Here is a 24,712-nt window from a genome sequence, read left to right on the forward strand (position 1 = left end):
CCCACCTTTTGGTATAGGTCTGTACTACACAAATTAGTAGTGTGACTGAGCAGCCAGGCCCATCTCAAGAGGGGTAAATGTGAGAGGTAGAGCTGTACAGATGAACTCAGTCAATACAAGTAACCAAGTAGCACTTACACTGAAGGTTTCAGTTAGAAATAGTTTTTTTATTTATTTAACATCAGCATTCTATAAAATGACAATTGTTTGTAACTGCTCAAGCAAACTTTGGCATTACTTTTGAGAATCAATAAGGCTGGTAAATACTATTTGGATACTCTTAGTACATTTCCCCTCTCCTACACCCTGAAGTGACTTCAATTACAAGGATAGTATTTTCATTTATAAATAACACTAATATACTTTGTAGACTCTGAGTTTCAGAAAGGAAGGGTTAAGGAAAGTAAAAGGTTGGAACAGTTTCTACAAAAATGTGAGGACAACTGAATCCTCCAATGAGGTCTAGATAAGTCTTTCCCAGCAGTAACAGTATTCAACAAGCTACAACCAATGGAGGGACAAGCAATGCCAAAGTCAATGGATTTAGAAGAATGCTGTTAATGAGCCATGACAGCCAAAGTCATTAGGACAAAGTCTATAGTTCTGATGCACTTCTTAGATAAAAGTATTTCACAAAGTCAGATAGTTCAGAATATCACTTCTAGGAACACAAGCTGTTAAGCCTGTGCAAAGGGAGTCGAAATCAACTCAGCAGGTTAAGCAGGTGCAATTCTTAAGTGAGACAGCATGACTTAAGGCAAGAAGGTAAGTACCCCCAAGCCCAAAGAGTACCTCCGGTTAGTAGAAAAGTGGTCCAGCTGGATTCCGTCTTGCTACGGCTATGCAGATGCTGGTTCCTGAGCCTCAGTCATGGGGACAAGAGAAGGACATCTGGAGGGCTCCTGCAGTGGTGCTCAGGAAGGTCGTCGGCAGCTACCGGCTCTCTTCGATTCAGCAATACTTAGCGGTTTCAGCGCTTTGCAAACAGCAATGATGTAGAACAGTAATCTCTGGTTGGACTTTCCTTGCTCCCTCGGTCCTGCACTCTGGTGCGGGAACTCTGTATATGGATTTCCTGCTTCTGGAGTGTCCTGAGAAGGCTCCTGGAGCTTTTGGCTGGATTCGTTCCGCGGCAGACATTGAACTCGGTTATGGACACTCGACCACTGGCATTGGGCTTCTTCAGCAACAGAGAGGCACAGCAAGTCGGGGATTGAGCCAAAGTTGAGTTCATCTTGGGTTTAGTTAGTTCCACTTACCCAAGGGAAGAAGTCATCCCATCCGGAGCTTCTCTGTCTATGCGAAAAAAAAAAGGTCATCACAGCAGCAGGGCTTCACCGGGCAATTTAAAGTTCCCGGAGGCTACAGCGGCTTCTCTTCACAATTTCTTCTGTGTATGTTTCTTCCAGTGTTTTACTCTGCTTGTAGTCCCAAGAAATTTGCATTTTAAGCAGGTTTTCCCATTCATGCACAGCCTAGGCTGTCAATCACACAGCAGGGTGGCTGTCCTTCCTGGACAGCCAGCCAGCCAGCTAATCAGGACTGGTTTCGTGCAGGCATATCTAGAGACAGAGGACAGGGGAGTTTCGGGATCATTCCCTCACTTCTTGCCCTTCCATACACACTGGGGCCAGTGGCGGGTTCAAGGCAGAAGCCTGCCAAAGGCAAAACACATAAAGAGCTCAAATCTGTCTCACCTAGGGTAAAAGCCAGGAAAGACCTCACAACCAGAAAATGGCGAAAAAAGAAGACAGGGGACATTTTGATAAAATAGACACCCATGGGTGCTGCACCGCAGCTGAGAGTTCAGCCTACGGTAGAAAAGCACCAGCGCTTTGGCGTAAGGCGCTTTATAAATAAACAAATACAAATACAAATACAATGGTAGTAAAAAGTAAACCACTAGCAACAGCCATTTAATGTAGTGAGTTTAACAAAAAAGGTTACATTAGAAAGTAGGATACGGGGCTACAAGGTAATCCCCCAGCACTCAACATAAGATGGTGTGTGCTGGACCGACAAAGAAGTAAGGTAAGTAAGATCTTTACTTTACTTTTCACATTACTGTTCTTGGGAACAGTATTTCACCCAAGAAAAGGTATTTAAACCTTAAGAGAAATCTAAAGTATTTCTCAGTGACACTGCACTGAAGGTGCTATGAGTCACCACACAAAAAGCAGATGCCTATGGAGTTTGTTAGACCCCAAGACACAGTCCGCTGTCAATAGCCAGAAACACAATGGGCCTCATCACGAGTTGGGCGCTAACCCTGGCGGTATTTCCGCCGGGGCTATTAGCCCTACTGCCAAACCCCCAGTGTTATTAGCACAGGATCACAGGTTTGGCAGAACGGTAAGTCCCCTTTCCCCATTGGGCCCAATGAGGAATGTTCAGCGCTATTACCGCCAGCAGTAATAGCACCAAAAATCAGCAAAATCACGGCAGATTTGCCCCCAGCTCAGAACTGGGGGTAAATCCACCAAGCCTGTGATTTGGCAAACCCTTAAATGCAGCGGTAATAGTGTTACCGCCGCATTAAAGGGTTACCACCAAACTTGTGATGAGGCCGAATGTGTCGACATTTATAGTGGAACTTATGTCACACTGTTACTAACCTCACCCATATTGTGCAGCTATTAGCTGTTTTAGGCAATAGTTGATTGATGTTTTTTAGCACAGCCATCTCCACAGGCTGTAGATATACAATCATACAATGAGTGGTTGATGTCCTGTCGATGTACAGTGATTTGTTTTGTTTAGAATGTTTTTTTGATAATGTGATTTAATGCTATGTCTGAATAAACATTTTCACTTTTTATATCGTCTGACCATGTGTGCTAATTAGTGGATTACCTCAGCACCAATGTTCCCTCTAATTACTTTTCCCTAAGTGCGGAAATGCTTAGCTTTCATGCACAACTTATTTTCCATGTGCGCAACTAAACTATGAGGTAAGCTACTTTGTGAGCATGCGTAGTTGGTGAGCTACCATCTCCAAAGAGTTTGGAACAGAATTTCTCCTTCCCAACCACTGCAATTCTTTACGAGTCAGTGTAAAAGGTGCATATTGAAACACTTTTTCCAAACATAGAGGTTTCAAATATATATATATATTTTATGTGGTTATAAGGAGAGCTCATCCACCAGTACAAGACTGCAGGATATGCCATAGTTCCTTACCAAAAAATGTGCATTCACAAAAAAGCTTTGTATGGTCAGGATAAGCAATAGGTTTAGTTGTGGCTATTCATTTGTCGACACTGCTTAGAGACCATGCAGAAAGTGTGTAAAACCATTTGAAAACAATACTCATGTTTATTAGACAAAAGCAAATATGACTTATCACTTATGTCGCTGTCAAAAAGTTCAGACAGGATAACATTTTTGCAAATGAAATAATGGCAACTAAAAGGAATGTCAGAAAACATGCAAATTTGAATTCATGTGCCACTTTAATGAAGTAATTCAAGGGCCGGGAGAACATGCCTCAAAATGTGTGCAAGGAGGATAATTGCATTTGAATATCTGCACCACAGAACATGATGATCAGAATTCCTGGGCTTCTGCTTGCTACCTACATTACGTGGTCCTTTGATTTGTGACATTTGCTCAAAACCAGCCTTACAGCTAAGAGGCATATACACAATCTATTGTTAGTCCTTCAAAACGGGAAAATGTGCCCAACAAAAACAGGAAACCATGAACATATAGGAACCTACCCCGTGCTTCTTCCCACAAAGTTCCACTGATATATATATATATATATATTTTTTTTTTATCAGTGACCCGCAGAGCCGTGGCATTGGTAGAAACTCAAATAAACTGCCCAATCTCAGGAGGAATTTTAAGGGGAAAGAACATATTTTAATAAACATGAAATATCCCTACTGACAAAGCTCATTTCTTTCTTACTCCCAGAAAAAATCATTTGTTTCTAAGTAGGGAGTAACATCATATCAGAGCACTCCCTGTAACCCTGACATAGGAAGTGATATAACATGATACATAATACAAATTGCAGTTTTCCCAACTCTTTCTCACCACAGCCTAGACACAATTCCACTGGAGTCTTACTGAGGTTTTGTCTGGAGCACCGTTGAGGAAAATCATATATATTTGCCTTTTAAGTCAATAGCAGCAATGTTCATAGGTACAACAGATGGAGTGCTTTATTCTTTAACTAGGGTCCCCTCTTATGAAATTCACTGTAATTAGTTAGACAAGATATATGGGGATGCCAGAAGCAATAAATGCAAACACATTGTCATATTGAAAAGCCCTCAGCAGTTGAGCAGAGAAAGCAACTGACAGCAAAGTTTCCTAGACTGTTCCTAGAGTATCCTATCCTTCAGAATACAAACACATTTCCTTCACTGTACTGCCCACCAAAACATCTGATTTGGTTTTTAAACGTTGCTGATTTGTTTTTCACCCCAAGGTAGTGTTCTCCTGTGCCCTTCCATCTGTACCCCCTCCGCCCCCCGGCTACTGTGCTAGCCTTCAATAACAGTTGAAGGGGCTCTGTAAAAAGTGATGGATTGGAGCAGTGAAACACTAACTGGAATATTTGCATACCCACAATACTTTGTAATGCAAAACATATTTAAAACCTCACCATATGGGCAGTTTAAGAAAATGCCATGAATCTGTAAGTGCAAAAATACTATGAAGTGTATACAAGATTGTTTGCAACATACCCCACCTTTAAATTGTTCGGTAGGATTATAAAAATGCTCATGGAACTTTGAAAACCTGGAAAGGTGGCAGACTGTGCAAAAAGCATTCTAGCAATATGTACATATGTTGCCCTAATGCCATATACGATTAATGGCCGGCATAGTCCATACCCATTATCCCTTGCAGGCCAGGTAGATGATATTGCAAACTCTCCGCTTATAAAGTAGACATGACATTTGCTAGAGTCAAGTATAGGAGTCATGGGTAGGAAGGGGATATAATTTGGTTAATTTGTGCAGACGTCTCTTAATTATATCTTCTGTTCATGCAGTAACGTGTTCATATTAGTTTTTAACCTATTGTGGATGTATTCTACTTTTAGGGTTTGGGGGCGCTTAAGGTCAAGCTTGCATAGTAGGGCAATGTAAATAAGCTAGACCAGAATATCAATACTAGTTCATATAATTTAGCTTCATTTTGAGAGAAAGCAAACATTGGGTACCTACTGTGCCTTGTGCATTATTACATCTTTTTGAATAGGTGGGTACTGTCTGTGTGTGCTGCTGAAAATTCTTCTGACCGGCATCCAGAAGGAAGTTGGGCATGCGCACATCGCACAGATTATAGGGAACATTGCCCAGCACTATCCGATACTTACATTTACCTTTTGATGTGTGCCTAGGCAGGGTAGCCTGTGTTCACTTTACATTGTTTACATCTAAGAGATGGCCAGCTTCCACCAGCCACTAAACCCTCTGTTATCGCATTGAATAGAATGGGGAAGTTCACTTAATAGCAACAATTACTGCCACCACTCTGTTAAATCTTCACACGGTACAATCAGAACAGGGACATCATTTCGGGGTCATAGAGGGTCACAACTGCAAGGTCTCCCGTGCTACCCCTAAAGAAAACCAAAAAACATTATTTTTTTTTTTATGGAAGCTCCTGGCAGTGGCCAGCTCCATGTGCCTTTTGTTTCTGGCCTCCTAAAAAACAGGGGGTTCCACAAGTGTAACACTTTGACCCTAAATAAGAAAGAATAGGAATAACAAATAGTCATACTGGAACTCTATATAATAATTGCTAGACTCCTTAAAGGTTCATTTTAGTCACGCTTCAGGGACTGAGTCACTGATTTAGTCTGATTTAGTCTGTTCTTAAACACCTAAAATTCACAATGCAGACAAAAACTATATGGGCCTCCTTCTGAGGTTGGAGGTAGTCTATCTAGCTATTAGCGCCATGACTACCTCCAATACCGATACCGATTCGGCCCTCGTTCAATGGGGATTTACCGATCTATTCCGACCTTTGCGGTACCGGTAAGTCCCCATTGAAAAAGCCATTCCCCATTCCCATTTCAGCCCCCATAGGGCTCAATGGGAAGGGAGAAGGCGCTAATAACGGTACCGCAAATTGCGGTACCATTACTAGCTCTGAAGTCCCTTAACGGGCCCCATCCATAACGCCTGGTAAAACCAGGAATTAAGGAAGGGACCCGCTAAGGGACCTCGGAATAGGGCGCAAAGGGATTACCGGCACCAATGTCCTTAACGGTGCACGGTATCCCTTTGCGCCCACCTCGTAATGAGGCCCGAAGTATTTTGCTTTTCGCAAGTTGCAGTTATAGCATGTTTTTTCTGCCATTGTTACTGTTACGATCATCACAAGACATTCCATCTCGGTTTCCTCGGTCACTTGACAAAATCCTTGTGCCTAAAACATAGCTCTCAACTCACCTGCTCAAGTCCCTCATATGCCCATTCACTTCTATGGGCTCTCACCGCCAAAAAGAAAATCAGGTGTTTTCAACCGCCTTGGTGACACAAAAGCTTGGGTGCTATGCTAAAAGCTTGTGTATAGTGTAGAAATGTTTGACCATAACACATCAAGTGGCCCTTGATTTCATTGTGCCACAATGAATGTTTTGTTGTAATATATCTATCTTCCCTATCTCCCTGGAATGCTGTTCAGGATGTTTGTTTGCATGTATGAGGTAACGATTGCCCAGAGTACGGGATGCCTTGTGAGTGAGCTGCTTTCCTTGTGCTACTCTAAATTCTTTAATACACAGTTATGAACCCTCCCAATGGTATGTATTTTGCCTACCTCTGAAGCCTGAAAAGTAGATACACGCAGTAAAATCTCAGTAACCAGTTTATTGGTATCAACCACAAAGCGTAATTTAGTTTCTGACTTTGAGAACATTCAGACATGTAATTGCTAATTTTACTATAGTTGGTATGATAGCTAGAGTGCATAAAATAGTTCAGAGGGTTGAATGCTCGCTGCTGGGATGTGTGTGTGATCTGCAGTTAGCAGGTTTGAATCCTGGCAAGGCCAACTCAGCCTTTCATCCTTCTGAGGTCTATAAATGAGTACCAACACAGGTTGGGTCATATTGTATGCATATTTGTTCTATATAAAATGCTTAAACGTAAGTGTTATATAATAACTTATAATTGTCATTTGGCCTCGGCCGTCTGCTTGCATTCACAGTAATTTGGTAATATGGGCCTATACACAGTGATATTAACGATACATATGGTGATCCATTCTTGTATAAAATGTATATCACATTACAGTGATATTGTAACCATATTTATCATAGTGTACTTAGGAACAATGCTATGTGATGTCACTTCCTGTTTTGTCAAGGGGTGAAAGGTTGTGTTCCATCATTTCCTGTGATGTCACTTACTGGTGGGGTCAAATGACAACACTTCCTGCGATGTCATCAGAGGTCAAGGGTTGTGTGATGTCACTTGCACTACCGCTGGCATTTTGGTGAAATAACATCCCTGAATCACCATTTATACATATGAATGCTAGAGCCCGGTTAATATGCAACTCAACCAGTATTCCTCCTTTCTCCTCCTGACCCTCCCTTTCCGTTTCTTGCCATTACCTCCCTCCTCCCACACTCGTGGATATAAGAAGAGGACACCTCAGTTCCTTTTTCAAAAGGAGGATTCAGAACGTTTGTGTGTGAAGGTCTATTGAGTTTTTGATGGCGCTCTTCAAATGTTCTCACTCAATCTGGACGCGGGTGTTCTTCCTTCACACCTATTGAGAGAGTGGCAATCAAAGGTGCAAAGGTTTCCAATTAACCTGGCACCAGTTCAAACCCACCACGATCCGTTTATATAAACATAGTGTGCTAATAGCTGCACGACATTAATTATGGTTGCGTAACGCCCTTTGTTCCAAAAAGACATCCACATAGAAGGAACATGTGAGACATACGTTTCTCCTGTGAAGAATCAAAATAACACTGTCGTCGGGAATTTTTGTTTCTTTTTAATAAAGGAAAAAGATATGTATTTAACAAGAGAAACGGGTGTGATTCTTTAATTAGGATTTAACAGGTTTTGACTACCAGTCCCCACAGGGTATGGCAATTGCATTAACAAAGCGGCCGCTAACGCCGAAGCTAAAACGAATGTAAATGGTACCTTGGAAATATAAAGATTGCAATCTGCAAGCGTGTCAGTTTAGGAAATAAAGGGAAGCCATTTCATCTCCTAGACGCGGCGTGATCAATCTCTGATAAGCAGCCAGTTGGCAGCCTGCCTCGGCGCACCGTGCCAGGAAACATGGCTGGGGCCGCAGATTCCCTTCCGTGGGCAGAAGCCTCTCTCTCACAGCTGCGAGGCGGTGGGTGCCAGTAGGTGTGCATGTGCACAGTCAGTTTCCACCCAATTTGGATTCAGCAGGTAAGAGGCTGTATCAGGACTCAGCAATTATGGAGTTGGCATGGAAATCATTGTTTATTCACAGCAATATTCCGGCTGGACTTTATTAAAACACCATCTGTCGACAGCGCAGACAAAGAACCATAGGAGAGAGAGCGAGAGAGAGAGAAAACAAACACGGAGTCCGGATGAGAAAACTCAAAATAGTGTGAGGGTAGAGGGAGGGAGGAAGAGATGGAGGGAGGGAGGGAGGGAGGGAGGGAGGGAGGGAAGGAAGGAAGGAAGGAAGAGTTAAATTGATATTTCATAACTGCTCTTATGTCACAATAGCTTCCATCCGTACTGCTTATTTGCCAAAGCACCTTTGCTTCCACCTAAGTGCTGTGTGTGGGTTGTCTAGATAAAGCTGGGGGTAACACACTCTGAGTCCTTAGCTTTCACCCACACACCCTTGAGAATTCAAGTGGGAGAATGTTCTCTACACACCGTCTACACACTTTGTATTTTTTCACTCAGATATACTGATGTGTAAAAGAGGTATGCTATTTTTCATGGCATACTGTACTGTGTGTGTATTTCTGCTATTCCCGCCTGGGGAAGGGCGCTCAGCCAATCAGGTTGCTCAAAACGTGGGAGAGAACATAGTGTATAGCACAGGCATTGTACCATCCATTCGAGCTCTTTCCAGGGGTGCTGCCATCTTGATGGTGGGGAGGCAACAGAGAACCCCTGCATGTTGCGTCCCCACATCCTCACCATCCCCCGGCTCCAAGGCATCACACACCCTTCCCCCATCCCTTACCTGCTTGATTGGAGCTTTCTGCTCCAGCTGCGACACTTTCTCTCATCCTCGGCCGCTGCCATAGAAATAGAAATGTCCTCTGTCCCTTTTCTATTGAGTATGGCAGCAACTATCTTATTTTCTTTTCACTGACGATTGAGCTGGCACGATATACGGTGTGCGAATAGCTATCACCTTGTCAAAGGGGTGAACAGGGGGTGACTACTATATTATACAGGACAAACTAACTGTAGATACACCATATAAGGGAGTAGCAGCCATTTCAGAGTTATTTGACATCACACAAGACTGAAACTAGTGTGTGGTCTTGTATGATGAAGTGAAACTCCTTGGTAGATTGCCTCACCCTGGCACTGTAACCTCTGCCCATGCACAGAGTTCTATGTAATTTTCCCATGCATCGTTCTCTTTTGTTCAAGTGACTGTCAGCCTCCATAACTCTTGCTTCTGGTGGCCAGGATGCTGAGCAGCCACATTTGTTAAGAGTAGAAAAGCATGTACCATGATGCTTTGTATAGGTTTCTATTTTTGTGCTTCATCAACACTGTGTCATTCCAATTTTATAATGTTGATTTTTGAAATTGCAACAAAAAAATAAGCCGCAGGTTCAGATATATGATTTATGGCAGATTGTTTCTCCTCAGGTTCCCTCAATCTTGCCCTCCCATCCCCTTCTTTGTATTCCCCTTAAATTACATGTGAAGGTCTTGCCTTCCATCCTACTAGTAATGTATTTCCCCAAATGTGTCTGAGCAGCTCCTTCAGTTGCATACAACCTTAACAAGTTTCATTGAACTGCCCATGCTCCACATTCGTTGCCCAGGGTATGAGTATCAGCACTCACTCAGTTGATCTCTGTGTTTTGTTACGTGACCAAGACACCCACTGAAATGAAAACCCTTGTGTAATGCATGCTGCCTCTATCATCCTATATACCCAGGAAGAAAGGTATGGGCTTTACTGCTGAGGAAAGAATGTTCTTGTCTCCGAGTCTAAGTGTATAGCTTGAACATAGTGAATTTGGCAATTGTCTTTAGCACATTGCATATTGGGTGTATGACAAATTAAAAAAGGGAGACAGGGAAAGGTCATTTCCTCTGACCCACTTAACCCCAAATTGTACTTGGCCACCAGATTCTGCTCAAGCGTTAGAGGAACATGTGTGTTCAAAAAGAGATGAGTGAGGACAACGTTTCCCCTTGGGTGCTAATAGGTGTAATTTTCCCAATTAAATCATATTAAGTTTATCAACCTCTGGGGGATGAAGGATGGAGTCAGCACAGCCAGGGTTCTAATTTGCTAAGTGCACTCCTGCCCCATTTTATAGGCAAGTGCTTACTTCATGAACTATACTCCCAGATCATTTATGTATGTACTACTGCAAAAGTCCATGTACATGGGCTAAAGTTGTGTTGGGTGGAGGTTTTCCATAAATGCTTTTGTTAAATTTCCATTGAACGGCTTAATCAAATGAGTTTCTATTCATATGTTTTTTTAATGTATATATTTTCTTAGTGTATGCAACTTGAAGTAGGCTGTCAAAGTGGTATCCCTGTCTTGGGCCTTTTCTGCAGCTAATTGTATGTTATCATTGTTGAAATACACATTTTGTTCGCATGGAAGATGAACTTGAATTCTTATTATTGTATGCATAAGGCTACAGCTCCCTCTAGAGGTGATAACAGGTAAATCAGGCAGTCTCTACTGCGCAACTTGAAGTCTCATTATTGTATGCATAAGGCAACAGCTCCCTCTGGCGGTGGTAACAGGCAAAAAAGGCCACATGCCAGCTTAAGACAAACATGCATCTGTCCTTTTATTATATAGTATGATGTTCTGAATTGCAGGATTAATTTGAGTGAATGGGTCATTTGTGGGTTGCTTAGAAAATGGCACCATCTCTGATATGAACACATGTCTGCTATTTCTGTTTACTTACCATAATATTGCATCAAGGTCAGCACGTAGGGTACATGAAATCAGATACTGTTGATGGAGGTAGAACAAGATGTGTGCTACATTTTTCTCTGATGTCCCTTTTATTCAGACCGATTTTGGGTCAATCATCACATCTGTTCGAATTTGACTACCTTGCGTTTAAAGATGAGGCACAGACAAGGTGGACTGGCAGGAGCGGACATTTGTAAATTATATATATTGACTAGTTCAATGTTTTTTGCCAAAACTCAAATGATTCCCTGTTTGGCACATGATTGGATAATACCTTAATCTGCAGTCATTTTCATTTGTATTGCATAGTCTCCATTTCTCTCTTTTTATTTCGATGGCCAGCAATGTAGTCCTATACACAGCCACTGAAAGGGGGCATAGAAAAGTAGAGGGACTGTATAGCAAAGTAGAGGACCTGCAGTCATACATTACTTGAGGTACAAGGACGGTACCAAAAACATGTGTATGGAGAGGAGAGCACTACTTTAATTCAATCTTCGTGTAATAGGATTATTTGTATTCATCAAAATCAAAGTTCAAAATGTTTTAGCCTGGAGCTGCCAGTCTACAATGGTCCCAATGCACCAGGACCAGTCAAAAATTGAAATCTCCAAAAACAAAGTAGCTCTACTTTGTTAGGAATGGCGCTTCACAGTTTGCCCCATACGGTTGCTCCCAGTTTGTAAAATATATGACTATCTGCATCAAAAATGTACTAGTAAAAAGATTCATACGTATTTGTTTGTAGCAGGAAATGTTTAATTCACATTCCTGTCCTTCTCTTTAAAAAAAGACTTAATCTTGCAAATCCAAAATTAGTCAATGGGTTTACATCTTGAATTGCCCATAATACACAAGTGCCAATGCATTTCGGATTAAACCTTCTTCAGGGTGGTGTAAAGGCAAAAAGCTGTTACAAAACTGATATTGCATTCATATCTTGTCAATGATCAAGCAACATTACATGTTGTCCCCATTAATTCAGAAAAAAAAGTTTTTCATAATAAATTTAAATCACATACCATATCAAATGTTGATAGCGTCCGTGCACATAGATGAAAAAAATATAACAAATACACCAATTAGTTAGCTGACAGTGTAAGTTACTCTATCCAAAAGTACCATATAAACCTGCATGTCCTACCTGAGTCATGTAGGATTCGCGACTATGTACGTGCTTGTACACGGAAATATCTAAAAGTAAAAAGTAGAATGTCACTAGGCTTCTACTTTCAAGAAAATATATGCGCTGCATCTATAATGCGAGCCGTGCTTACCATGCAGCAGATACTCGCGAGTCCTTCGAGCCGAGTGAGCCGCTGCAAAGCGTGCTCACGCCGGTTCTCGTTCTTTTTGTGCGTTGCCATGGCGACGTTGCGAGGCGTTGTGGTCTCCCTGGAGCACGTACGCCTTGCGCCCCACCCCCGGGCGCAGGCCCGGGGGTGGGGATGTCGCCATGGGAACTCGCTGTCAACAGAAGCATTACGTGGAAATGTGCCAATTAGTCATCACCCATGTTTGCGCGTGTATTTCTACTGATGTGTTGTGTTTAAGTGGTGTATGGGAGTATATCTGCAATGCAAGGAGACAATTGTAAATGGTTTAAAAGAACCCTAAAGCGAGGGAGAAGCACTGAGAATGTGAAAGTTAGCGCCAAAAGAGCGTAGGTATAACGGGAGCTGAATTTGGGACAGATCATATGTTGTTAGAACGGGTTGAGTTAGCATATTCCTCCCCATTATGTTATAGGATATATGAACAGGCCTAATCTTGTAAGGTCTGTTGAAGGTCTGTAATACGCTGAGAGATGCATAATGTCTAGAACCAAGATTTAGGGAGTGTACACTGGTGAATATGGTTAACTCCACTTTGGGAACAACAGATTAGCATGTTTAACGCAAAAACTTGGTGTGCATCACACAATACATTGTTAAGATAACAGAGATACATGGTAACTCAATGACTGTCACAAAAATCATAGTGAAACTCACAATTACAGTTAAACTTAAAGACAAAAAACAATCTCCCGGTTAGGGACTCAAGTGTGCTGTAGTTTCAATATCACAAGTGTCAATTCTCATTAGGGTGTGACCCATCAAGCATTATGTTATAGTAATCATTTATAAAAAGCACAAGAAATGAATCTCCTCATTGAGCCCCCTTGGTGTCAGGGAACTCAGGCGGTCAATCCAGAAGGATTCTCTTTGATCCAACCTTTTCTGTAAATTCTCGTGAATATCTCTTTTAGTTACCACTTCCAAAATCACAAACCGGATCTGAGCCAGGTTGTGTTTCCTGTCGAACCAATATCTAGCCACAGCTGAGTTGGGATTATTGTTCCTTATGCAAGACCTATGTTCATTCCATCTTGTTTTAGCTGCACTTAGGGTTTGGCCCACGTAGTATAGGCCACACGGGCACTTGATAGCATAAATCACGTTAGAAGAGTCACAAGTTGCAAAACCTTTGAGTCTAACTGTCTGAGGGTGTTTCACTGATTCACCTTTCATAACGTAACCGCAATTGCTACAGTTCAAACAAGGGAATGTCCCAATCCGTTCTGTGATTTTATTCTTGAGTGTTGGTTTAGTCTGAACCAACCTGTTTTTAAGATTCTGGCTTCGCTGATAGGCAAATGTGGGAACTTCTTTAAACAGATGTTCAACACGTTGATCGCACAGTAATGTGTTCCAGTGTTTTTTAATAATGCCCTTGATCCGATTACTCTGTCGTGAATATTTAGATACGAAGACAAGCGGTGGAACCTCATCTTGTTTGGTTTTGACTTTCAAAAGGTCTTCTCTGTTTATTCAATATTGTATTTGATTTTGTTTTATTTTTCATGTATATAAACAGCCCGGATTTGAAAAAGGCGCAAGATATACGCCGAAACATGTGTCATCCGATAAGGGCTAAACACAAGTTAATAAATCAAGGAATACTCCTTTTAAAGAAAAATCGGCTTTTGTGATTTTTGGCTATGTATTAAAATTGGCGCAAAGAGGTGTAGGCACAAGCTGACTTTTTTCATCAATTTGAAAGTCACTTTGGCGCATCACCAGTGCTGGAACATGTATCATGACCATGGAACATATTCCTCCCTAATTCTTAGGCAACTGCATGTAGGCCCTGAATCTAAAGGCCCAATATCGGTCAATCAGTACTGCAGTTCTCCATTCCTGCGACTTTGATAATCTGTCCACATCTGTATGTTCTCCATACAGGATCAAGCCATCAGTCCAGAAGCATGTTGTGAGATTCCTTGCTGGTATTATAGATACAGGTCCTGCTTCATTGTCAAGCCATCTAGCTTTGAGTACTTGGCCCATGATTCTAGGCATTTGTCATTCACTATCTGCACAATGCTTACTGATTGTTTCTTCCATAGAGGCCAATAGTCCTTCTTCCCATCCGGTACTGGTGAAAACAAGTCCATATATCACTAGCTGAGGTCTCTCTCCACATCTAGGCTCTCCTAATTTTTTTTTAATCATTTCTGAACAATTCAGCTTCTTCATCTAGACAACCTTTATTCATTCTCCAAATCTGGGATGGATACCTTTGTTTCTTGCTTGTCCATCCTAGTCCATTTTTTATCCTTCTTGTTTTAACATAGGTGTCTTCATATGGGAATGCCACTTTTCATTGCCATTGTAACGTAGCTCATTTCCCTTCAAATTGTCCGATGGTTGTGCATGCTGCTAGATTACTGAGGCAGTTTGCATCATGTGTAGACATCAGTCTTGCAATAAATATTCTTACTGCATTAATGGCATACAGAATTAGTGAACGATGACAACAGTGTTCCTCTGACGTTTTATCACCCACCTCTTTCATGTGCTGGTACCATAGGTTATTTTTTATTTTTTTAATGAATTGAATTTTCAAGATATTCATTTATACCTTCATGGTCCTCCTCAACATCCCTTTTAAATAGAAATAGACCCTTAGTTATGTTGTAAAACAGGCTGGCTGTACCTTTAGTGGGGACAATAATAGATTTTTCATTGACATCCTCCACATCCGTATTACTTTTTATAATATGTTGAAATGCCATAATTATGAGTTAAACACAATCATAATACCAAATGATATCACCATCAATATTCCATGAAAACCTATCGATTTTCTAGATGGTAGTAAATCTCTGAAATGTTGAAACCTCTCCATGTTGTGTATTCTTTAATATGCAAATGTGTTATCTCCTTTTGTATTACTTTTATATTGAAAACAGTAATATATTTGCAAGTATTACTCTACAAACAATACAGTTATTTTTGGGATCTCGGAAAAACATGATAATATTTACTCCTCTTCAGATTAGAGCTGGAACAGTCTGTAATATGTAGGAAAAAAGTACAAGAGTGTGTGTATTATCAACATAATTGGTAGCATAAACGATGGACGATACACTTCTTTTCTTCTTCAAACTCCAGATTCTTCTCTTACTGTCTCGTTTATGCTATCTAATAAAGTTCCACAATAGCTGCAAGTCTATTTTTTCTTTATCAAATCTTGAAAAACGCTGGACCTTACTCTATGGTGCTTGTTTGCACTTTGTTTTCCTTATTCGTATTTCTAGCCATTGAATGAGTCAGCATGCACCAAACTACTTCTTCTCTTGCTTCACTTGGATGGGTCAGCACACTCATAACTACTTTTCTTTCTTCACTGTGGGCAGTTTCAGGAGGGGTCTATGTTTCACCTTTATCGGGTTTGATGTCATATAGATGTAGCCATGCTTTTCGTCTGCTTACTTTGACAGTGCTCGAGTTAAATTCTTCCACTTCATATAGCCCCTCAAAGCAGGGCATACTCCACCACGTGCGCATGAATTTGCGCATCATCACCTGGCTGCCTGGATAAAAACTTGGGAGTTTTAGCAAATCTTCTGTTTCAAGAGGTTGGTTGTCTTTATCGCTTCTTTTTGACCCCTCCTTCGTTTCCTGATCTGTTCAGACATGAAAGAAACACTTGCAATCCTTGTTGTTAGGTAATCATGCATCTCATCACCTAATGCCTTCACTACACTGTGGGCATCAGTTCTTACCCTAGTTAGAGGAGCAAGTGGGGTTCTCATACATCATCCAGTCACCAACTGATGAGGAGTTAGATGGTGATCTGAGCCAGGCTGATTTCTCGGGGCATATAAGGCAATGGGCAGGCAATGTAGCCATTCCTTATTTAAGTCATCTTCAACTTGGCTATGTGTTCCTTTAATAATCTGTTTAATCTCTCACTGATGTCATTCGCCTTTGGGTGGTAGGTGGAAGAAAAGGTATGTTTGGTATCCCACAGAACCACGCACACCCCCCACCTGGGGAACAACACAAGTGCAAGGAACTTGGCGGCACACGAGGCATCAGGGTGCGTGCATGAACCTGCGTCAATATTTCTAGAAAAGGACATACTGCGACTAGCATATATCTGTAGCCATTGCATGTCTGCAGCATATCCACATAATGTATATGTGGATAATGAAATGGGCCATTTGGTTTTGGTATTGTTCCTCTTACTGTTTGCAATGTGTGCCCTGCAGTACATTCCTGACACATGATGCAATTTACAATGAACTGTGCCACATGCTCTAATATGTTAGGAGAGAACCACTCTATTGCTCTTATATCAGCAAAACTCTCTCAAGTCTTGTGTGCTGGGTAGTGAAGCTGCTCCAGCGCTACTCTCAATAATGCTAGAGGCATAACTGGCTTCCCAATGCTATCTTGTCTCCAAAATGCCTCAGTTGGGTATAAAGAACACTCCCACTTTCTCCATAAATCCTGTTCTTCTTTTGGGACTTGTCCTTGTATCTCAATTAGCTGGACAATAGGCAGCATGTTAAAGCCCTCCATACATCATCATGTTATTTGTTTAACATCTTCTATTTCCCAACTAGATATGGATGGATAATAGGCTGCTTTTTTAGCCTCTTAATCTGCGGCTTTGTTTCAATAGGAAATTAAATCAGTTCTTTTGGAATGCGCTGCACATTTTACAAATGCTAAGAACAATGGAAGATTTAATGCTTCTATAAGCCTATCCAATAGGGCAGCATGTTGCACAGGAGTGCTGTCTACACAGCGTAAGCCCCTCCTTTTCCAGCATGACAGACCTGTGTGCACAGTTAACGCCACATAGATGGAGTCAAAGTACACAGTCACTTCCTCATCCTCAAAGCTTTGCAGCACTTCGATGAGTGCCACTAATTCTGCAGCCTGTGCTGAATAATTTGAGGAAAATCTCGCATTTGTCATTACCTCAAATTCACCCTCTCAATTCTGTTCTAATACTGCTAATCCAGTATGCCTTGATCTAGTTGTCTGGTCAATTTTCAATGAACAATCAATAAAAACAACTTCCTCCCTCTCAAGAGATTTTTTCTAATTTAGGGAATTTCATTATAATTCTCAGTATACATTGTTCAATCATGTTCATAATCATCCTCTCCTACTAGTTCCGCTATTTACTTTGCTGGATGTACTGTCTTACATCTAACTATTTTAATTGATTGGTTGGAAATAATCACCTCACAACCTGATGCTCTTTGTGTGGTCATTGTAGTTTTGTGCTTCTCTAAAATCGCAAATAATGCATGCCCTACAAATAACGTTATTGGACACCTCATTGTTATGCTTGAAGCCTTTTCAATTGTGAATGCAGCAGCAGCTAAAGATTGCTCCCAGGGATAGTGTCCCTTCATAACTGGGTCTAAAATCCCACTGTAATAGACCCTATATATATATATGTTTATCCCTGGAGTAGAACACACTATTACTTCATCAGTAAAAGATATCATCATGTTAAGCTGTGTCATCAGGTCACATCCTAATATGTTAACTGGTGCCTGGGTAGAATATAATAATGTCATTGACATGTCGTGTTCACCTATAGAGATTGACAATTTTTCTGTAAAAGGAACTAAACTCACTGCCCCAGAAAATCGCTGAGCATTCATGACAGTACCTCACATTGGGTATTTTCCTTCACGGACACAAGAACGAGTGGCTCCAGTGTCTACTAAAAATGAGAATGTCCTGCCTCCTATTGTTACCCTGACCCTTGGTGCCTCTTGTAGGTCTGGTGGCACTGATAGTACTGAACAGATCAGGTCGCTCTGTGGGTTGTCCTATTGTGGGTATACATTCATCCCTGTACCTGTGAAAGGATTTCCTCTTATCACAGTCACACTTCCCAATTTAGGTGCAGGTGCTTGTTGGACTCTGTGGGTCATGTTCCATTGTTGTACCATAGCCTGCTGAGACTGTGCTTGCTGCGGTTGTACCTGTTGTTCTTGCATGGGTGTTTGCTGCGATTGCCCTTATGGTACTTGCATTTGCAGCGGGGCTTGCTGCATTTGGTGGATTTGCAGTGCATACATCTGAGCCAGTGTGTGATCTTGGGCATAACATTCCTGTGGCTCTGTACTATACTGTGGATCAAATCCCCCCCCCCCCCCCGTCGGAGCTTGCTAAATCTGTTGCATGCCTTCCCTGATTCTGCATGTCCTAGCTATGTGCCCCATTCCTCCACAATTCCAGCATTGCTACAGCTGTCCACCATTAAATCCTCCTCATCCCTCAGGGTTTTGAAATCCACCTCAACCTACCCATCTAGGCTCATTCCCTCTTCCTCTTGGCCAAATGTTGTACCCACTATGGTCTGTGAGATATTCTGCATTATTTTGCTGTCCTAAATGCATCTCCTAAGTTACCCCTCCTTCATTGCTCATCAATACTGCTCCCAATATGGCTATTCATGACAACTTATTCTGGAGCAACTTTACTTCTTCCTGCTTTCTGTTCTCAGCTTTCTTTTAATTCTTCTCTTGGATTAATCAGCAGTGATGCACGATTGTCAACTGTATTTCTGGCCATGGTTTTGATTCCACTCCCACTTATTTTTTCAGTTGCTGTTGCACCGGCTCGGACACTCCCTGACACAAAATGTGGTAAAATAATGCTACCATTTTATCCCATAGTTCCCGAGTCTCCTTCCGCCATCTATCTTGAATATCTTGAATACAAGCAACATGATCTTCTTCCGCCTCCATTTTCCTATTCATTATCGCACCCATGTCTGATGTATCAGGATAACAGACTCCGAGTGACCGTTACACATCTGCTCTGCAATTATTAAATGGCGCTCTATTGTGTGTTGTGTTTTGCGCAGTTACACCTGTCTATCCTGCTTACTTCCAAATCTCATCAGCCCTCTCCCCTAGAATGGCTAATCTTTTACATCACCTATTGCTAGTATCATTCCTGATGCCATTCTTTCTAACTCATGAATCCATTTTCCTGCTCCAGAAGTCAAACTCAGCAATTCACATCTTAAATTGTCTTTATCCATATATATATATATATATATATATATATATATATATATATATATATATATATATATATATATATATATATATATATATATATATAGTGGTTATCCTTCCCCCCTCTCCAATAATGGGAATTGTGAAAATCACAAGCCATAATCATACTTACCTAAACTCCTGGCCTTCCGTCCATTTGTCTCCTTCCTGGTAATAATCTAAATCTGTTTACATATGGTGGGAATACATCCCCTGTACTGCTTGATTGTGCTTGTGGTCGCTCAGTATATGATGTCATTTCTAGAGATTTTTCTTGATTAGTGTACCCCTTTTCCTACACATAATCCTTTTGAAAACCTGCATGCACCCTCTCTTCACTCCCTCTCCTCTCTTTCTTCCTCTGACATCATTATGCCCCAACTCGTGTGACTATTGTCCTTTTCTGCATCGAGATCTAACCTGTTTAAAGACAAAGTTCCGTACTAGGCTGCTATGATGTCAGCTAAACTACCTTCAGTTCCCCTTAATAGGGATCCCTCTTTGCGGTCTACTGGCTAATGGCGGTAGCAGCCAAGCATCCAGAGATCTGGATCTGGCTTAGCTTGATTAGACCGCAACCATCCTCTGCTACCAGAATGTGCTCTAGCACCTTGAAGCGTCTTTTGTGCTATATGGAATTACAAATAATGATCTCAGACCAAACAATCGGACAGACTCAATGAATATGGCAAAGTACTACTTTAATCTCATTTAATAAAGTATGGGGAACTGACAAGCATCTCACTGTTGGATGCACAATCACAAATAACCTTGATTATGCAAAGGTCTTATACCCCAATGTGCATAATCTATGACATTATTATACGTGGCAAAAACAAAACCTATTGAACTAAGGGATTAGTTAAGAGAAAATATCTATGTATAGAACATACAAGGGTTAGTGCAGTATTGGCTACACCTTATCTGTAGGGCATGCCTTGAACTACCTCTACATACATATTTTGCTGATTATAGCAGACAAAACAGGAGTGGATTGGACTATTCAACATTGTATGTTAGGTTGTCCCTCAAACCCACTAATTAGTTGGCATGCTATCCCAACCTTGGACTTTTGTTTTTTAGCAGCATGCACGTGAAACCTTGACTCATCATCAGCTCTCAACATGGAGTTGTTCTCCCGTGTCTCCTTCTTATAAAGCCTTGGTCAGTCTCTGAGGTAACTTGGTTGAATTTGAAATGAGCCAGCATCCATTTTCATATTATGGCCGTCTTAGCCGCGTAATATATTCCTCTATAGCAAGTCTCTATTTGTTTCCTTCTAAGCTTGTGTTACTGTGTATTTACAGTTATTGTCCCGTAAGATACTTCATCTTCTTTGTATTCACGATTACTTTAGCTTTAGGTATATATTTCTCTTGGTGCTTCAGATATATTGTCACTCTTAAGTAGTATCATATAATTTCAGCATAGATTCATATATCTTCTTTATGATATCAATCTGCCCTCGTCATATTTCACTTAACATACGTCCATAGGTGCGTGCTGACATCCTTCTATGTAGTATCCTTCCACACTTTCAGTCTGAGGGTACATTCGATATGGCTGTTTCTGTGCATTACACCTCTCATACACTCAATGTGGTATGGGAACAACACATGGGGTCACATTTACTGCTCTTCTCCTGCTCTTCCAGTATGACGGCGGTGAGCGTCTGGAACTATTCAGAAAGTGTCTACCTGCTCCGCAACAAATGGTAAAGACTACAGGACCAAAAACAGGAGGAATTATGACATTTGCTTGTGTGGGATGTTTTAACCCACTAGGCTGTGCCCTGCGACATCCCCGTGTGCTGGTGGCACCAGAGTCAGCAAAATGGCCGCAAAAACCCCATGCGCACTAAACTTATGAAAAGTGCGCTTTGAAACGGGAAAAGATGGCCGCCAATCTACTTTGCCTGTGTCAGTAGTGGAAGGAGACCACACTGCTGAAACCTGTCACTGGGCTGCCCACCGAGTGAATATGGAAACTGCATGAAAGGCAGTGCTTTATTGCAAGGAAATCCAGAAGCTCTGAAATGCTTTTTTCTTGGTTCCTGAAAATACAAAATAATGGTTCAAAACATCAGAAAATATCCAACATCCTTGCTGGGTGTTACCCGTCACTTCATTTAAGGAATCAATATGAGCACACGTCAGGAAAAGCAGAATCTATCATCAGAATATCCACATTAGAAAGTGTGCTTGCCTATGAAAATCTGTCAAAATATGGGAGCAGTACCACCTGTATGACAGCTGTCAGTAATTGCATTAGAAACTTAAACTTGTGCAGTTAAAATCAAATGGTTGGAATTAAGTGACCTACTATCAAAAGTAATATAGGTTGCAACTATGTAATCTCTATGTTTTAAAGAATGGAATTAGAGTTCTGTTTGCCTGTTTTGAAAATTGTAAGTTTATTTTATCAGAGAAAAATGTAACACGGTGAGTTTTAAAGTAACCCGTTGCAAGCCCAAAACTACAAAGCAAATTGTCCAGCTTGCACAACAAAAGGCACCTTTCCTGCTTCCCACTAAAAACCAGGAAATCACATTCAGGTGTTGAAGAAGAGGGGAGGAGATTTGGGCTGATGCTCCTGGGAGAGACAAAGGACCTTCCTTAGCTGAAAGAATATGCAGATTGCAAGTGTCAACAGTAGCCCCTGCCAGAGGAAGAAGGCAGGAATTGCTCTTGAGCCACCAGAAACTTTGGGGGTGGGAACAGGCATTTTTGTTGATTCTTAAAGCACAGAAAGTATATTTTTAAAAAGGACTAACAAAGGACTGTACGAATTTGTAAAAATTGTAAAATTACAGTATTGTTAATGTTAATTTTTTGGTGCACAGTTTAAAAGGACTCAGAACTCTGTACGATGTTCTAAGAAGGCATAGTGAAAAATCTGGTTTTGTAGCAATTGTATTGATGTCAGAAGCATGAAACTTCATATGATTATGCCCAGATATCATGCGCACATATGTGTAAAATTGTGGACAAATCAGACATTGGGTCCCAGACCAATAGTGTGAAAAGTTACCAAAACCAGGCCCAAGCTCTCATAGCAACAGGGCTTTAACTTGCTCCACAAAATATGGGATCTAGATATGCTATTGATATCAAGTTTGTAAAATTGTAAATATGTATTATATGAAAAAGTAGATTTCATGTACAAAAACAAAGGGTAGGTTTTTCCTGCATCATAAACCACATCGTCATGACGACCCTCTGTTTTCTTCTCAAATCAAGGGAGAGGAAAGACCCTAACCAATAGAACACCTAGGGGGTGTGCCTAGGACAATTCAGCATACCTACCCCTTTAGGAAACACATAAATAGAGACAACTTAGGACCTAACACACATACACCCACCAACCGATTGCTGGCGCAGCACTTTGCAAGAGAAATCCATATTCCAGACTCCAGATTCCAGAAACTTTGAAAGCAGAAAGGCCCATTTCCAAAGCTGAACCATTCTCGGCTTGGCCTTTAAAAATCCAGAAACCAGATTTTACCCCATACCTCTAAAGGGAACCAAAGAACAGCCTGGCTGTGCTGTAGCTGGTTTCTTGCTAAGAATTATTGCCAGGATCCAAAGATCCAACCCAGTAGAGCCGTGTTGCGACCAGATAGCTGTGAACCAGAACCAGAGCCTGGTGGCTGGTGGCTGTGCTGTCGTGTAGTTTGCATCTTCATAGTCTACCCCTAGTGTAAAGAAACCTTGTTTGTAATTTTAAAAGCGCATTCTTGTTTTGCAATTTTGCCTCTTTCTGAAAAAAACAACCTCCACAAAAACCTCCATAGCTTCTTCACTGTTTATGCTAGAAAATGTAAGTGTCTACTTGAAGCTAACATCCTAAGCTTTCCAATGAACCCAAAACCACATCTCAACTCCTTATAGTTTTTCCGTAATCGCGCTTACTGGGCGCGGAAATGTTTGCCGCAAATTTTTCATTTGGCTCAAATCTATAACGTGTGAAATAGCTGTTCGTTGCAACCGACCTCAAAATTAAGTTTTCAACTTGCTAGTTACTCAATAATCATTGCTAGTGTTTGTCTGATACATACAATGCGGCTCCTACTAGTATTGAAACCATTTCAGTGAATTAAATCCATTTTCAGTGTTTTACCATCATGCAAAGCCAAATTTAAACCATTTTTGACAATCAATTTTGTTTTTCTCTGGTGTTTGCTGGGGGGAAATTGGGATTGATACTATTTTGTTGAATTCTGTATTCCTGAAACCTGTTTTCTCTCCTTCCATCTCTATATATTGCATATTGGGGGGATTGAGTAGTGTGCAGGGGGAAAGAGTAATCACATTGCATTTTGATTGAACCCACACAAAAGTATTATCACTGTGCTGCATTATGTTTCCTATCATTACTCCTTGAGATTAAAGAGATTGTTAGTGTGACATCACCCCATTGGTGATCATTGTATACCTATTCAATAGTGTAATATATATTGAGAAATCCATAAATAAATCTTTTTAACTTTGCAAACTAGCCAGCTTCCTGGTTCAGTGTGACCGGGGGGGATTCAAAGAGAGGGGCGTGATATAATGGTACATCATTCATAAATAAAATAACTTATAGACATAAATAAATAATTAAGGGTTTCAGCTGTTCATCACATGCTAGGCATTGACTTAGGTGGAGTGCCGAGTTGAAATCACTTACACTTGTCATTGTAAAGGGCTGAATCGACGACAAAAGGTGTTGGATCTGAGGGGCATCATGGCATTCCTGCAGCCACAAAAGCCAGAGGCGGACAGTGGACAAATGAATGGTCAGAGAAGTGGTGCTTTGAGTGATCCAGATGACCAAGAGGCTGGGCAATCTACCAGACCCTTGACTGGCAAAGCTGTCATGGCATGGTATCAAGACACATACCTGGGAAAGGAACAGACCATTCTTGGAGGCATGTCAAGATCAGCATTCAGAATCCCCAGCCACACAGGCATCCCAGTCGATCAGAGAAGAGGGCAGGTATTTAAGCTGAGGCACAGGCAGAACACAGGTGTGTTCTATCAGGCAGGATCTGACCAGAATCGATGAAGCAGTGTGGAGAAGGCCTGCCCATCCACTCAAGAGGAACAGCTCCCTAGCCAGCCCAGGAGAGAAAGATGTGAGTACAGGAACCCCATAAAGGAAACCTAATATCCAATAAGATAAAACATGGTTAGATGTTGATGATGACAATGACAATCAGTCCCGAAAGAGTTCACA

Source organism: Ambystoma mexicanum, chromosome 5p (assembly GCF_040938575.1).
Source record: "Ambystoma mexicanum isolate Mex_15411 chromosome 5p, UKY_AmexF1_1, whole genome shotgun sequence".
Taxonomy (NCBI): Eukaryota; Metazoa; Chordata; class Amphibia; order Caudata; family Ambystomatidae; genus Ambystoma; species Ambystoma mexicanum.